The sequence below is a fragment of the Eurosta solidaginis genome, chromosome 5, assembly GCF_040869045.1.
Source record: "Eurosta solidaginis isolate ZX-2024a chromosome 5, ASM4086904v1, whole genome shotgun sequence".
Taxonomy (NCBI): domain Eukaryota; kingdom Metazoa; phylum Arthropoda; class Insecta; order Diptera; family Tephritidae; genus Eurosta; species Eurosta solidaginis.
The window spans coordinates 44903617-44920648 of record NC_090323.1 but is presented as its reverse complement, the minus strand read 5'-3'; the positions used below and the strand labels follow the sequence as shown (position 1 = coordinate 44920648).

The following is a 17032-nucleotide window of genomic DNA, read 5'->3' as shown; positions in this document are numbered from 1 at the left end:
AGGTAACAGCTCGTAGATGGAGTGTTTTTTAACCAACTTTGTAACATCTAGTGGTTATGTGCACTGCAAATCGCAGACTGATTGGTTGATATTTAAGGGGCTGTGATTGGATCGATGATTTCTATTATTGGTACACGCATCTGCGGATACGCAGATGTTATTAGTCAGTCACGCACTGCGGTTACTTCCATATAAACAAATAAATGCAAGGTGCGATAACCTCCAAAGAGACTTTCGGCCGAGCTTTTCTTCCAATTTGCGTCGTATTCCTTTTAATATTTCCTACAAATTGGCGAGAAGAGACCTACATACATGTTTTACGCCGACTCCGAACGGTATCTGCAAGGCATCTGCATGGCAGAAATACATTCGGATGCTTACCGCGTCACTGCCGAGTGGCGACCACGCTTCGAAAAACACTTTTCTAATTGAAAAAACGTGTTTCCAAATTTGAGATGTTGCTTTGCCTGGGGCTTGAACCCAGGGTCTTCGGTGTAGTAGGCGGAGCACGCTACCACCAACACACGTTGGCCCCTGCCTCCATATGTCGCTGCAATTTTATATGATATACATTTGGTGTGGCAAAATCGCATGTATCTGAATATTTACCACCGCTAATACGTGAGTATTCCTTCTCTGAGCTGAAAAAAAGAGGCAAAATAGGGATTCGTGCTGTGAATGAGAACAAGACGAAGTACTTGCTGTTATCTAGAAAGAATCGGAGCACTAGCGTCTCGGTAGTATCGTCATAGTTGACGGCTATGAATTCGAGATTGTAAGGACTTCATCTAACTGGAAACTAGCAATAATAGTGAAAACAATGTAAGCTTAAAAGTCAATTGGAGAATATTTAATGCGAACAAACACTACTTCGGGCTTATTGAGAAGTAAATTTCTCTCTGGATGAACAAAAAATTGCGTTCTACAAATCGCTCATCTAGAAGATGTGATGGCTCTTGGAGTGTTCGAGAGAAAAGATCTACGGAGGAATTATGAAACTGTCCGTTATGCCGATGGCGAGTTTTGAAGGAGGTATAATGATGAGCTGTATGAGCTTTACGCAGATATGAAGGCGGTGCAGCGATTACAGGCTAAAGGCTTCGCTGGCTAGGTCTGCGAATAGTTTTACGAATGCACGAAGACTCTGGCAAAGAAATTATATTATCGGCACATGTATTTAAAGTTAGAGAGAGCAGGAGATGAAGTGTGAACAAAACGTAGATGTCGTCACGTCGACTACTTCCTTCTGTCGCTGCGATTTAATGTGACTGTTCAGTCACTGTGACAAATCACAGGTACATGTATTATTGTCACCTCTACTACATGCATCAGTATTCAATGTAAAATAGCAACATATGATCAATATGAGCTCTTGATGCACTGTGAATATTGGCTAATGACTAAAAGTGAATATTCGCTTATTGAGTGCTTTCTTTTACACTTCGGTTACAAAAAAAAACTCTCTCAATATTGATGTAAATTAAACAGCCCTTGGTTAAAAATAGAAATATATACTAACTAAAAATATTTTGCCTGAAATATGATAGAAGTTTGTATGAATGTAAGTAGTAAAAGTAATGTGGGTGGGTGCAATGCTGACACGCCATCCCCCAGTTGAGTACTTACCCATTTTTGAGCAAATTTATGTTAATTTTGGTGCGTGTTGTCTGGCAATTTATTCAGTGAAGTATATGTAGAATATGCGATGACTCTGGACAGCAGCTGCAGACGTATGTAAATATTTATGTCAATATAGACACACACAAACACACATACATATGAAGGTTTAAGCTCAAGTTGCACTAACTAAATAGATTTTTCATAAACACACAAATGCACATAGGTACACGATATTATTTATGTATGGATGTAAATTATGTTAACACAAATCCAAAAACAACACAACATTACTACACGCTTCACTATAATGCGTTATTATGCGTGTGTTTGTTGATGAGAAAAACACACACACACTTTTAAAGATGTTAAAGCCACGAAAGCTGCAATAACAAAATTTGTATAGCAGCCAAAAGAGGTAAAGAAACAACACAAGCACACACTTACATAGTTTTTAACATAGAAGTTGATGTGCGTGTGTGTATGTGCCAGTCAATTTGTGTTGCGCGCGCGTGTGTGAGTGTGCTTTGTGTTGACTTTGGTTTAACTTTAAAACTCAAATGCAAATCAAGCGCAAAAGCATGCTGTGCGCAAAGTTTAGAGCCAAGTTAATTTGTACGATTTTGAGTTAACTGTTATGTTATATTATGCAGCGCATCGGTCAGAATATTAGTTTTTTTGTTTTTTTTTTTTTGTATAAAATTGCACGTTGACTTAAAGCGGTCAGCTGTGAGTGAGTTTGAGTGAGTATGAGTTGGAATTAACAAGTCGTTGTGTAGTGAACTCGCACTGAGCGCTAATGCAAAGCACTATGAATTGTGAGTGACACACAAACTGGTTTTTATTGTGGCCCAAAACAAAAATTTGTTAAAAATGAGGTGGGTGCCGTTTTTTCGTATTTGCTTGGTGTTTCTTTTTATTTATATATATATATATATTTTTTTTTTTTCAGTTTTACTTTACTTTATTTTTCAGCTTATCTTTACACTCATTACTTGTTTGCTTGCTTTGCAATATGTTCACGTATTTTCATAAAAATATAAATATTGCCTGTGTTTACGTTTGTTATTTCACTTTTGTTGTTTTGTGCTTATTTTCTTAACGTTTTTGCTTCTTAAATTTTATTCTTATTTTGATTGTTTTGTAGCTTATACTTCAGTTTGCATATATTTACATAGATAAGTGGGTATATATACACATGCGTATGTAAATGCATATGCAGGTAAATTTGTTGTATGTATGCTTTGTTGTATATTTTGTTAAGCAGTAAGCTGCTTTTCATATGCGCGCTATTAAGAAAAAAATTGTCTAACAACAATAGCAGCTGGCTGGTGAGCTATGAAAACACTTGTTTGCTGCCGTTCCCTTTTAGTATTTATTTTACTTTATTTTATTTATTTTTTCTATTTCTTTTTGTTTCTTTTTTTCTTACACGTTAGCTTGGCAACGCGCTTATAAATATTTGCTTTTGCAGTTGCACTGTAAACCACTGGAATTCAATACTATAAGTATGTGAAGGAAAATGAAATTATTCATGTTTCTTACGTTATTATTTTTTTTACAAATTTGTAGGTACTACATATTTTTTATACATATACTAGAAGACCCGGCTGACGTTGTCCTGCCCTAAATTTGGCTTATTTGCATACATTTTAATAAGCTTTTTCCGTCTGACTCTGCCCCCCCCCCTTCACTTTTACCCCCCCCCCCCCTCCCTTTATTCACTCCTCCCTCCGTCTTTTTCGCTTCATCTGTCTCCATCTTCGCCTCATTCTATCTCTTTCTCAATCTCCTTCTCTCTTTTCTCTTCTCTCAATTTCTTCTCATTCTTCTGCATCCCTTATTGCCTGGTCCGGAGGGTGGTATGTATTTTATTCCAGTCGCAGTCCCACTCCGAGTCTCAGTCCCAGTCCTAGTCATAATCCAAGTCCCAGTCCGTCTCTGGATAATATATTACTCTGTACTAAAGCACTCATCAACAGCTTTCATTTGATATCTATATTGTATAAACACTGTCTAGGCATTCACTGGCCCACGTTTTGGCCTATATCTCGAGACCCTAGTCACCCAGGGGTATGAAAATTACCCTCTACACAACTAAAGACTCTCCTGAATTAAAAAAAATGTCATAGTACATCTAAATCGCGGGCCCCCTCAGAAACCCCCCACCCTCTCGGCGAGCCTGGTGATGTGCTATACTTGATATCATTCGCTATAATATTTTTTATTGATAAGCAGGTTGTTTAATTAAACACCAAGCAATTACACGGAAGTATATCCGCACCACCTGAAAATATGAGTGCTACTGCGTATACGTAACATTTTATTATTACGTATAAAGAAATAAAAAAAATTTGCAATAAAATAATATTGCGACTATAAACAGAGATATAAGCTATCCTATCTCTCAAGTTAGATCAAACTACATACGGGGTGCAAAGCAAATTCAAAATCAGTTCAGTAGTTTAGGAGTCCATCGCGGCCAAAAATGTTGTGACACGTGTTTTTATATATTAAGATAAGACGTAATTTTCAGTTTTTAATATGTTATAATTATAAATTTATGTTACGAGGTTAATTATTTATGAGTTTCTGATTTTTAATTAATTTTTATTTTTTTCAGTAGGAGTATTCTCTCTGTATAGAAACCGTAGAAAACGTCGAAGGTTTTTCATTTTACTATCAAAAGTTTTCTACACGCAACAACAAAATGCATTAGTGAAAACTTTCTAAGTTTTTCATACTCAAACCCTTAGGGGTATTCTCTCAGCCTAAAATTCATAGAAAACGTAGAAATTTCTTCATTTTACTGTTAAAAGTTTGTAACATGCAACAACAAAATACATCATGGAAAATTTTCTAAGGTTTCTGCGTTTTCTATGCTATGTATATAGAAAATGTATAAATGTGACAAGAATGTTGAAACTGAAATTTTAATTAGAAAAACAACAAATAGAAAAGTTTTAAGACCGGTGCAAACTCTTGTAAGAACGAAAACGGCGACCTTGTAACTGATGTCCAGAGAGTACATACTTAGATTATGGAGGGAACTCTTCTCTGCTCTCCTAAATGGAGACAGCAATGTTACGCACAGAGTTGACGAACGCGATCCCGCAATCGATGATGATGGAATAAATGTCCCCCACCCGATTATGACGAAATCAGAATAGCAATAACCAGATTGAAGAACAACAAGGCCGCGGGCGCCGATGGTTTGCCTGCGGAGCTATTCAAATACGGCGGCGAGGAGTTGATAAGGCGCATGCATCAGCTTCTTCGCAAAATAAGGTCGGACGTGTGCATGCCCGACGACTGGAATCTAAGTGTTCTTTACCCAGTCCACAAGAAAGGGGATACTGCAACCTGCGCCAACTATCGCGGAATCAACCTTCTTAATATCGCATATAAGGTCCTGTCAAGTGCATTGTGTGAAAGATTGAAGCCCAACGTGAATCGGCCGATTGAACCTTATCATCGGCCTGAATACCGGCACCGTAAATTCTGCTTACTCCAAACAGCAAAAGAAGCGGAAAAGATGGGTTTGATGGTGAATATGGACAAAACGAAGCACCTGCGGTCATCAAGCAAAGAGTCAGTGCATTTGTTCCTTGGCAACCACGTCATTGTTGGCAGCCATAATTTCGAAAAAGTAAAAGACTTCGTTTATTTAGGAACCAGCATTAATACAGCAATACTCCTTTGAACTAGGGAGGCAATTGAAAGGTAAAGTCCTCTCTCGGCAAACGAAAATCATGCCCTACAAGTCACTTATTGTACCCGTCCTGCTATATGGCGCAGAAGCATGGACCATGACAACATCATATGAGGCGGTTCTGGGAGTGTTCGGGAGAAAAGATCTTCGAAAGATTTACGGACGTCTACGCATTGGCGATGCTCCGGCTAAGTATTTTTATGGAAGCATAGGAAGACGGCGGTGTGACTCCTCTAGAAGGACCAGATGGAGAACGATTTAAATTCCATTGGAGTTACTAATTGGTGCCCGTTAGGGGAAGCGATCTCACTTAATGGTTAAGCCACAATTAAAAAGTAAGTTTTAAACAAAACGCCCACTTTCATGAAAGAGTGATTGAGTCTATATAACCTTCAACTCCCGTGGGTGCAAGCGCTTAACGGCTTAAATGAAAGTCTGATGAAAGATAATGTAGTCAGTCCAAAGGAAGAAAATTTAAACTCATCAATTTCAATTCTCCCATTGGGAAGACCCTGGTCGGAAAATTTGCCTTTAATGATTAAACGTCTTCTACTGCGATGACTCTGATTGTATTCGGTCCAACGAGAGGTTATATATCGACAAGTCCTGACAGTTTTATGCGGCTAGAATAAATACATATATCGTTGCGCCGAAGTTACGTACACACTTTCCATTATCACAGATTGGCGCTTAACCACCTGCAGTATTCTGAGCGTCTCGTTGGCAAAGCCACGAATCCCTTTTCCCCGATATCTGACGATAATTGAAAAGTAAGGCCGACTTAAACTTCACTAGTTGATAGCTATATCTTCTATTCTGGGAATCTTTCGCTGCACTGTTTTCATATCTACCTAAAGCTTGTACAACTCATCGTTAAAAGTTCTTTGTTTCAAGCCCGTTGCCATCACGGGAAGTAGAAAGTTTTACAGAGATATTTTCTCTCGAATACTTGAAGGGCGGGACTTAGCGTGGGTTTGTGCTTCGAAAAAGGACTTGCCGCTTCAGCGAACACAACTGTTGATCAGCCGTAGAGTGATATATTTCTGGACGTACCGTTAAGTATGTTTGATCCATTCAACAGTTTGCATTTTACGTCAAGTGACAGAGCAAAAATTTGTTCAGTTACAATCGCTCATCGTGTTTATTCAGCTGTCTGGCAGTTTTTTGACAATTTTAAGTGCTGGTTATGAACATAATTTTTATACCCAGCTGTAGTTGTACACAGGATATTATAACTTTGATTGAATAACGGCTCTTTGTACAGGTATAAAGGAATCGAGATAGATATAGACTTCCATATATCAAAATCATCAGTAACGAAAAAAAAATTGATTAAGCATTGTCCGTTCGTCTGTCGATAACTTGAGCAAATTTTGAAAGATCTTCACCAAATTCTTTATAGGAGCTTATGTGGACCCAGAATATATTGGTATTGAAAACGAGCGAAATCGTACGATAGTCACGCCCACTTTTCCGATATCGCAAATTAAGGAAAATGGAAAAAATGAGATAATTCAAAAACGATTGATTTTATGGCGCAAAACATAAATTCTTAAAAATTTTGGAATATGGCGTGGCACCACCCATAAAATAAAATTTGGAAGTTTAACAAGCCGTAAATAAAAGAATGAAGATAATCAAAATTGGTTAGGACCACTCCCACTTTTCCTAAAGGTCTAACCACTACATTTGACTGATATTCTATCAACAAAAGCGTTCCAAGTGCACAGCTGGGCATTTAATGTTCGGTTTCACCCGAACTTAGACTTTTTTACTCGTTCCTATTAATATTATAGTAAAGAAATTTAAGGATTCTTATGTATTTCATTTTATACTTGGTCCAACTTGCCGTTTAGAGAACAAATTTTCTATCACTCAGCTGACTGAAACCTTTTGAAACGCATTAGCAAAAGTAGTGTTCGCTGAAAGCGCCCATTGTTTTCGCTATCAGCGCTGCTTCCAAATTACCGAGGATCACTAAAATGCCAATTATTTGCATTCATAGTCGAAAGAGTCGTTTAGACGGTTAAGCGCCAATTAAGTAAGTTAAGTCGAAAGATTTAAAAACTCTCCATTTAACTTCAACTTCTGCTCTCTCACACACAGTTAATTTTTTTTTTATTTAATGTTATATTATTTATTTTCATTTATTGTTTGTGGATTGCAAATCCCTCTGGTTTATTCTTCATTTATAAGCTTTTACGATTTCCCTCCCACCACTTTTATTTCACCTTCACTTAATCGAAAAGAATAAAAAGACTCACTTTGGCATTCAATTAATTCAATCACTCTAATTCCCTTCGGGCTTCATCTCAGTGTATTGCAGCATTTGCTATGAAGGCAACAAAAACAATTCCAAATGTCACATAAGCACTTTGCCGGTTGATTTAACGGCTTTGATGTTCTTTAGCATAACCAGCTCAACCACCATTTGTTCAATATTTATTTGTGCTTTGTATTTCTTTTCGATTTTTGTTTTAATTTTTGTGCGAATGCAACTTTACACGTTTTTCAACCACCGTTTTACCGTAAATCGACAAATAACACAAAATTTGTATCACTTTCAAAGGCGGCAAAATATTAAACAACAACTATTTTCCCCGTCATTTTCAATTGCCACGAAATATTTTAACTTCCTCTCGCGATTATTGAGTAGTCGGTGAATTAACAGTTAAATGCAAACAACCGTTTCCGCTTTAAGAACTACCACCAACAAGCGTTGCTCACAAACTGTCGCAACATAAAAGTCAACAGCAGAAAACAACGGGCCATCAGCAGCAGCAAGTTGCGTTTCGTTGAAGAACCAAGAACCAGCAATGAGAGTTTGTTAGTGATGTGAAGCGAATAACTGAAGTCATACCTGATATCGTATGTGTAGATAGAAATTTAACTTTGTATTAAGTGGGAATGAGATATTGTGAGGAAATAAACCATTATATTGCAGGTATGCATACCACTTTTAATTAAAGACTAGCCCTTACTAGACGGAGCCGTTGACCGCTCTCACGTATAAAATAAATTATATAATTTCTTTGAACTAAAAGTTTAGAATCACTTACACCTTAATACATGAATTTGACCAACATAGCAGATATCAACGATACAGGCCGAAAAGACTTGGAGTTATAACGATTAAATATAAACAGGGCCCGTATCATAAACTCGATCACGTATCGAGTAGTATAGCGTCGTCAAATGTTTAATGAATGAATATCTACTCTGAGTGAATATCTACTCTCGCATCGATGGATCTCTTAGAATCACAATAGAGGTGGAAGGTTGGCGTAAGGCAGGACGGGGTGATATACGTGTACACGGATGGTTCCAAAGTAATGAAAGGAGTAGGCTCTGCGGAGCACTGATCTGATCCGGTAATAAGCAGATCCTACAAACAGCCAGGTCACTGTAGTGTTTTTCAAGCGAAAGTAGTAGCTGTGACCAAAGCAGAGGAAATACTGAGGAGAATAGATTAAACTGCCGCCACGTAGATTTTTACACTGAGAGGCAAGCATCAATTAAGGCACCAATTAACATCTAAAAGTATGTTAGAGTGCTGGCAATCCCAGGAAATAGTCGTGATAGAAAGAAACATATATCTATATTGAGTCCCTGGGCATATGGGAATTTATGAGAATGAAAAATCCGATGAATTATAAAAAGGGCGCATCCATAGAAGTTTGTACCGTTCAAGTTTGTTTTGGAAATAGTCCCATACTAACCATCAACTTATACCCGAAATGGTTTAGCGATTACCTTGAAAATCATCTTGAATATTTCCTGTTCACGAAATAATCTTGAAATGGTTCTGAAAACAATTCCATAATTTTCTTGAAATAGTTAGTCCCCTTACTATTCCGAAAATATGCCCCAAATAGTTTTCAAATTATCCTGAAAATCATTTCGAAGATTTCTGGTCTCGAAATGATTCCGATAACAATTTCAAATACTCCGAGGAGATATAGGCCGAGCTTCCCTTTCAATTTGCGTCGTGTTCTTTTAGTTTTTCCTACAAATTGGCGGGACAGAACCTATATGTTTTATGCTGACTACGAACGGTAGCTGCAAGGTTTTTTCTTAGCAGCTTTTCATGGAGGAAATATATTAATGTTTCGTTGCTCGGGACTTGAACTGAGCAGCTTTGGTAAATTCTTAAACTGCGTTCAAATAGTCTCAAAATGAACTCAATCACAAAATGGTCCCCGAATATGCTTAAAATGGTATCCAATTATACCAATTTTCTCGCTTTATATAGCTCACAGTTTTGATATCAATATATGTATAACGATTAAAAATAAGTAAAAAGTAACTGCTCGCAAGGGGCGTGGGACTCACTAACTTTTTTTATTTTGAATTTTCCTTTTTATATTTTATTTTGCATTGATAGTTTCTGATTTGCTGTTCAGAGTTGGAAAAAAAATACTTCGGTTCCGATATTACGTATTTGCAATAACGTAGCAAATGCATAGTCGTACATTTTGTTAGTGTATTGTGCAAAAGAAATGGATATCTTATACATATGTATATACGAAGAAGTGCTTTTGGGTACAATTCTTACCTTAAATCGGTACTATTTAAAATACGGAATTTGTTTTCACATCACTAATTTACAAAGCTGTGTAAAAAACTTCACAACCACTTGCTAAAGAGTGCGACCGAAAACCGGTTTTGCATCCAACATGTTGCATGACGTTATTATTTGGAGTTTGGTAAAAACAATATAAAAAAAAGAAACTAAATTAAGTTAAATAGAAAAATAAAAAAAATGTTTAGACGTCACGCGTTTACCACACAATTGTCATTTCGAAGAGCTGACGAAAATCATAAATCTTTATGTAGTATTTGTTTGAGGGGCTCTCCCAAAAGTAAATGAAATGGAATGAACTCCCTAAATCCCGAGACTAAACGGTATCCTTTTCCAGACGTCGTTTTTAAAGACGCCACACGACGGCATACGATTTTTAGATGCGTTCATCAACCGAGCACTGATGGTCTCTAAAATCTAGCTGTAAGGTTTACTCCATGGCTCTAGGAATCTCTTACTAGGGGGACTCATGTAACCGTATAAATGCCTTATAAAGTGTGTAAACGTATAAATTTATCTAGTTTACGCACGTGCTGTCAAATTTTGTATGAAAAATCATTTACACAATTTGTATAAATTTACGCGCACATTTCATTTTGTAAACGCGGTAAACTCAAAGGAATGCAACCTTGCAGACATTACAGCCGGCATTTTCATCAGAAATCTCCAACATCAGCAAGTAAAGGCGTTTTAGTTTTGATTTTTCACTTAATCTTGGTATTTTTTAATTTGTATAACAATCAAAACAATTTTTTTGGCAATAATACAGCTGAAAAACAATCAAGTTTATCAAGAGTATTACTAGGTGCGTTCATATAACCGTGTGTGTAAATGGATATAATTTTACACCTTATAAGTTTATATGCTATCATGAGTCCCCCTACTATTCGGATGGATGGAGGGAAATAATTCGTTTCTCGAAAAACGTTCATTCGCCTTCGCAATTGCATCCGTTGTTCATATAATTTTCAGCCGATCCGTAGACAAGGAAACTTACTTTACACAAGCTTATTCTGACTTTTATATCTTGAATATAAGTGGAGCTTTGAGTCTGGTAATAGGCCTTATCCTTCATTGTAAAAGCAGTTCCCCAATTTCAGCAGATGGCTCTTTACTGTTTCAAAGAGGGGTTTTTAAAACACATCAGAAAAGATTTTCTGGACGATGTCGCACCTTGGCATTGGTTTGGGAAGACCTTCGAGTGGTTAACAATAAGCCGTACTAAGCTCTAAAGGTCATATTCCACTGCTGACATTTCTTAGTTAGATTTTAAGGTTCCCTTATGCTGTCGAGGTCATAACTTATCACCCAGCAAGTTAAAGGGCTTAAAAAACTCCCATGGTAGGCGCGCCTGTCGTAAGAGGCGACGATAATTCACAGACTCCCCTGCGAGTTAGAATATACCCGCGGTAGTTATGCCTGTCGTAAGAGGCGACTAAAATATCAAATTGATTCATGGAGTTTTGTAGCGCAACCCTCTCAAGGGGTTGCCAGCGCAATATATAGCTTCTCCAACCCAATTGTCAACCTCACCTAGCCGTGGCGAATCCTGTTTCATTAACAGCCGAGGCTCTGGCGACCCCGAACTCCTGATGTATCTAGGGGGTGGGAGGGCGAGATGGTCTAGAAGGTTTCATGTGGCCATACCAAATCGTTCCCGAGATGGTCGGGCTAGTACCTTTAGGGTGCTTGTTACCGGAACGTACCGGATCTGCATCCGGTTTGGCCCGGACTTAAAACCCTCCGTCTGTCGCCGAATGTTTTGGTAAAATTTTGAGGCATTATTCCTAGTGGAATCCAGCTCACGTTCCTCGCACTCACGCCTTCTGCACTATCCCATTTAGGGAACGCACGTTCCCGTTGATGCCCTCAAATCATTGTCCTTAAAACGTTTGCCATGGTCGTCATCAGTTAAGCGTTGTCACCTCACCCGAGGATTGTAGTTGCTTTTCATTTGGGTGTGGTTTGACGTGACGTGTCCCAACCCCAGCCCACAACCCTCCAGCGGGGATGAAAATATTATTTGCACGTTTATATAGCGGGCAGCGCGATCCAAGACAGATGCCTACTTGCAGTCGCACCTCGAAGTGGACAGACGCTGCCAATGGAAAATCCCCCAGCTAGCCCTTAAACCGAGTTTGTCAGAGTGGCCTAGCCAGGTTTTCGCCTTCTCACATTAGCTCACCACTATTTGTATAAGTTAATCGGGGATTGCCCGTATTGCTTTAAATGTATGAAAACATTATTTGAAGCAATCCCCGATTAACTCATACAAATAGACAAAATTGGTTAATTCGTTGTAGTTCTATAAATAGAACAAAAACAGCAACAATACCAATTCTTTGAAAACCGCCTTACCACCAAGCATAACTTTAACACATAATTAGGTGGATGTACCAGTAACCGGCCACTTAATTTTTTGTTGCTTTTGAACTCTTCTTGGTTACATTTTATAAGTGATATTAAAAAACTTTGAATTTTCAAATGATTATTGCTTAATTCTAAATCTAATAAAATGAGCCACTTCTATAGGAAACTATCTATTTTTTTTGTAAAAATTATTGTTTTGATACAAGTCAGAATTTGCCAGTAACCGGACAGTTTTTTCAAAAACCGGACAGTAAAATTCCAGTTACCGGACACTTATGATCTAAAATAAAAATAATTATTTTGTAACATTTTACAGCGTTTTATAACGTTCTTTTTATTTTTATTTAATATTTAAACCAAATAAATAAAAAAAAATACAACAACAAATAATAAACTTTTGCACAAGGGAAAATAACCATGTAGGAAAATGAACCGAGGGAAACCCTGTAATGTGTTTGTATGATATGTGTATCAAATGAAAGGCATTAAAGAGTATTTTATGAGGGAGTGGGCCATAGTTCTATAGGTCGACGCCATTTAGGGATATCGCCATAAAGGTGGATCAGGGTTGACTCTAGAATTTGTTTGTACGATATGGGTATCAAATGAAAGGTGTTAATGAGTATTTTAAAAGGGAGTGGGCCTTAGTTCTATAGGTGGACGCCGTCTCGAAATACCGCCATAAAGGTGGGCCAGGGGTGACTCTAGAATGTGTTTGTACGATATGGGTATCAAATTTAAGGTATTAATGAGGGGTTTAAAAGTGAGTGGTGTTAGTTGTATAGGTGGTCGCCTTTTCGATATATCGCCATTAAGGTGGACCAGGGGTGACTCTAGAATACGTTTGTATAATATGGGTATCAAACGAAAGGTGTTAATGAGTATTTTAAAAGGGAGTTGGCCTTAGTTCTATAGGTGGACGCCTTTTCGAGGTATCGCAATAAAGGTGGACCAGGGGTGACTCTAGACTTTGTTTGTACGATGTGGGTATCAAACGAAAGGTGTTAATGGGTATTTTTAAAAGGGCGTGGGGCTTAGTTCTATAGGTGGACGCCTTTTCGAGATATCGCCATAAAGGTGGACCAGGGGTGACTCTAGAATGTGTTTGTACGATATTGGTATCAAATTAAAGGTAATGATGAGAGCTTTAAAAGGGAGTGGTGGTAGTTGTATATGTGAAGGCGTTTTCCAGATATCGACCAAAATGTGGACCAGGGTGACCCAGAACATCATCTGTTGGATACCGCTAATTTATTTATATATGTAATACCTGCCAAGATTTTAAGGGTTTTTTATTTCGCCCTGCAGAACTTTTTCATTTTCTTCTACTTAATATTGTAGGTGTCACAACCATTTTACAAAGTTTTTTCTAAAGTTATATTTCGCGTCAATAAACCAATCCAATTACCATGTTTCATCCCTCGTTTCGTATTTGGTATAGAATTATGGCATTTTTTTTCATTTTTCGTAATTTTCGATATCGAAAAAGTGGCCGTGGTCATAGTCGGATTTCGTTCATTTTTTATACCAAGATAAAGTGAGTTCAGATAATTATGTGGGCTAAGTTCAGTAAAGATATGTCGATTTTTGCTCAAGTTATCATGTTATCGGCCATGCGGAAGGACAGACGGACGACTGTGTATAAAAACTGGGCGTGGCTTCAACCGATTTCGCCCTTTTTCACAGAAAACAGTTAAAGTCATAATATCTATGCCCCTACCAATTTCAAAAGGATTGGTAAATTTTTGTTCGACTTATGGCATTAAAAGTATCCTAGACAAATTAAATGAAAAAGGGCGGAGCCACGCCCATTTTGAAATTTTCTTTTATTTTTGTATTTTGTTGCACCGTATCATTACTGGAGTTGAATGTTGACATAATTTACTTATATACTGTAAAGATATTAAATTTTTTGTTAAAACTTTACTTTAAAAAAAATTTTTTTTAGAAGTGGGCTTGGTCCTTCTCCGATTTTGCTAATTTTTATTAGGCGTACATATAGTAATAATAGTAACGTTCCTGCCAAATTTCATCATGATATCTTCAACGACTGCCAAATTACAGCTTGCAAAATTTTAAATTACCTTATTTTAAAAGTGGGCGGTGCCACGCCCATTGTACAAAATTTTACTAGTTTTCTACTCTGTGCCATAAGGTCAACCCATCTACCAAGTTTCATCGTTTTAGCTTTCTTTGGTAATGAATTATCGCACTTTTTCGGTTTTTCGAAATTTTCGATATCGAAAAAGTGGACGTGGTTATGGTCCGATTTCGTTCATTTTAAATAGCGATCTGCGATGAGTGCTCAGGAACCTACGTACCATCAACGTATTTCATCAATTTACCTCAAAATTTACTCAAGTTATCGTGTTAACGGACGGACGGACGGACGGACGGACATGGCTCAATCAAATTTTTTTTCGATCCTGATTATTTTGATATATGGAAGTCTATATATATCTCGATTCCTTTATACCTGTACAACCAACCGTTATCCAATCAAACTAATATACTCTGTGAGCTCTGCTCAACTGTGTATAAAAAAGAAATACACAAAACTCCAATAAATAAAAAATTAAAATATAAATATTTCATTAATTTCAATACATTTTAGCTGAAAACATACCTACGTAGTAGTTAATCATTATACAAATGCCACAGTCAGAGACTGCTTCGCAACTTCGCTCATCTTCTTCTCGGTGACAACCGGAGTCTCAGCGTTTGCTCCCTTAGTATCATCGATTAAGCCGGAGTTTGATTGGTATTTCCCTTTAGCTCGTTAACACTTCTGCCTTTGCTTCTATAGCCATTATTGTTTTCCTCTTCCTGTATTACAGCTTTTGAGGTACATGGCTTTCCAGTACTTATATTTCGCTCTTCGATCCGCTTTGCAGATTTTGAGGTTTGGTTCCTGTTATTCCGCCTAATTCACCTCCTGGTTCTTGGACTGGAGCGTTTACCCTCCCCCTTCTGCCTCTTAAAAGCAGGCTTGTCAGGTTCAGCCGATCGCTGCCTCTTGCCTCTAGGGGCTTCTTCCTCTTCGATGCGGTTGAAAAATTAAGGGTTGTTCGCAGCAAAGCTTTGGTTGTGAATTGTCTTCGACATTCTTTCACTGTCTCACGGGCCCATACCAAGCGATCGCTCCCATCGCTGTTTGGGTGAACCACTGGCCCCAAGTTCAGCATAATGCAGCCCGATATTTTGAGATAGTTCTCTTAAGCTCCATGTCTCGTTGTTCTCGTTCTAACCTTAATTCTTTGTCCGGGATAGTATGACGCTCCTTTACCGAGCGCACTGACTGCACACTATCATCGCTATCCGGGTCCGAGTCATCGCTGATAGCTATTTCCTCTTTTCCGGCTTGCGACGCCATCGTCTTTTCCTTCGCATCATTACTTTTTCTTAAAGTTTTTGAGTTCATCTTGGTCGTACGACCACCTGCCCACAAGGCGGGCTCAGCGGTCTAATGTAAAAAATGGGGATAAAAACCGTCCGCCACAACAGCGGCCCTTGCTATGATAAGGCCATCATTACTTCCAGAGGAGGCCTGATATCGGGAAGGCTCCGTTCAAATACAGCCGAATATATTCCCTGGCTGCAAATCCTCCAATAGGCATCGTCCGCATAACACCCTGGATTAGGGATTACCACACATAGGTTAGGCTAGGTTGAACTGGCCGGTCCATGAGGACCTCACATAGACTAAATGAGTCCGTAGTGTTACCAGAAGTTTGTTTTAATGACCAAACTGAAAACCCCTTTCAAAAACCAGGACCTATGTTATAATATAACTCCGTCCTGTTGGCAAATAATAGAAGTTTCCTAGGACTTAAGCCACTTGCGGCTTTGACATCTGACAGCTGGAGTCATAGCCTGACAAGCGCAGGGCACGAGCACAGAACGTGCTCGATCGTTTCCTCCTGTAACCCGTACTTCCCACATCTGCTATCACTGACCAAGCCTAATTTAAAGGTATGTGACGCCAGAAGGCAGTAGAAGGTAGTGTCCAGTCAGAATCCCCGTCATGAGTCTACAGTTTTATTATAGAAGCAACTTTGTTATTCTAAGGTTGTAAGACCTACACATACAGCCCCGCGCTTGAATCCACGCCTTTCCTGCTTGGTCAATCATGTGCACCTCTCGCCTTCGCTTAATCTCGCCCAGTCTAATTGGGATTATCACACATACTATAATTAATTTTAATATAAACGAATATTATTTAAAATAGAGCTAAAAAACAGCATGTTCGGATACTGGAATTGTGCGGTTGTTAACTATTTCTAGTAACCGCACACTTTGTCCGGATTTTGGAAAACACTATTATTTTTACTCCAGTATCCGGGCAGGTGCATTTAAAAAAATATATACATATCTTCACTAATTTTAAACTGTTATCACGTATTTTTATCAATTATTTATAGAATAACAGTCATTTGAAACACTTTTGTCACCAAATTATTAGTAAAAACTCACCTGATAGAATTGAAGTACAACTAGCAAAAAAAGTAGCACGTCTTAACACTTCACTTCACACATGTAAACTAAAAGTGAAACAACAAAGCTTCTTTTGAAAATAAAAGAGGGGGGGGCATGTCCGGTTACTGGTACATCTACCCTACGTACGAAGTATGCAGTGTGTAAAAGATTAAATATGCAGAGAAGGCAATTGGGAAAAAACTTTACAACAACTAAGGCATGACGTGGCTGAATGCGTTTGTAACATTTTCAACTATCGTAGGAGTGCGGATTCA

At 38.1% G+C, this 17032-nt stretch overlaps 1 protein-coding gene across 6 annotated transcripts in view; it reads right to left on the bottom strand.

Annotated features, from left to right (window-relative positions):
• M6 (neuronal membrane glycoprotein M6) overlaps positions 1-8042 on the bottom strand; it is a 666904-nt gene extending 658862 nt beyond the window's left edge. The window contains exons 1-2 of one of the 6 annotated variants that reach the window (XM_067756547.1): positions 7179-8042; positions 1627-3119 (exon numbers count right to left, since the gene is read on the bottom strand). The gene's annotated coding sequence lies outside the window, so the exon portion shown is untranslated. The remainder of the gene's footprint in view (positions 1-1626; positions 3120-7178) is intronic. The other 5 variants (XM_067756548.1, XM_067756550.1, XM_067756546.1 and 2 more) reach the window with 5 other exon arrangements.
• Positions 8043-17032: the final 8990 nt, after the last annotated feature.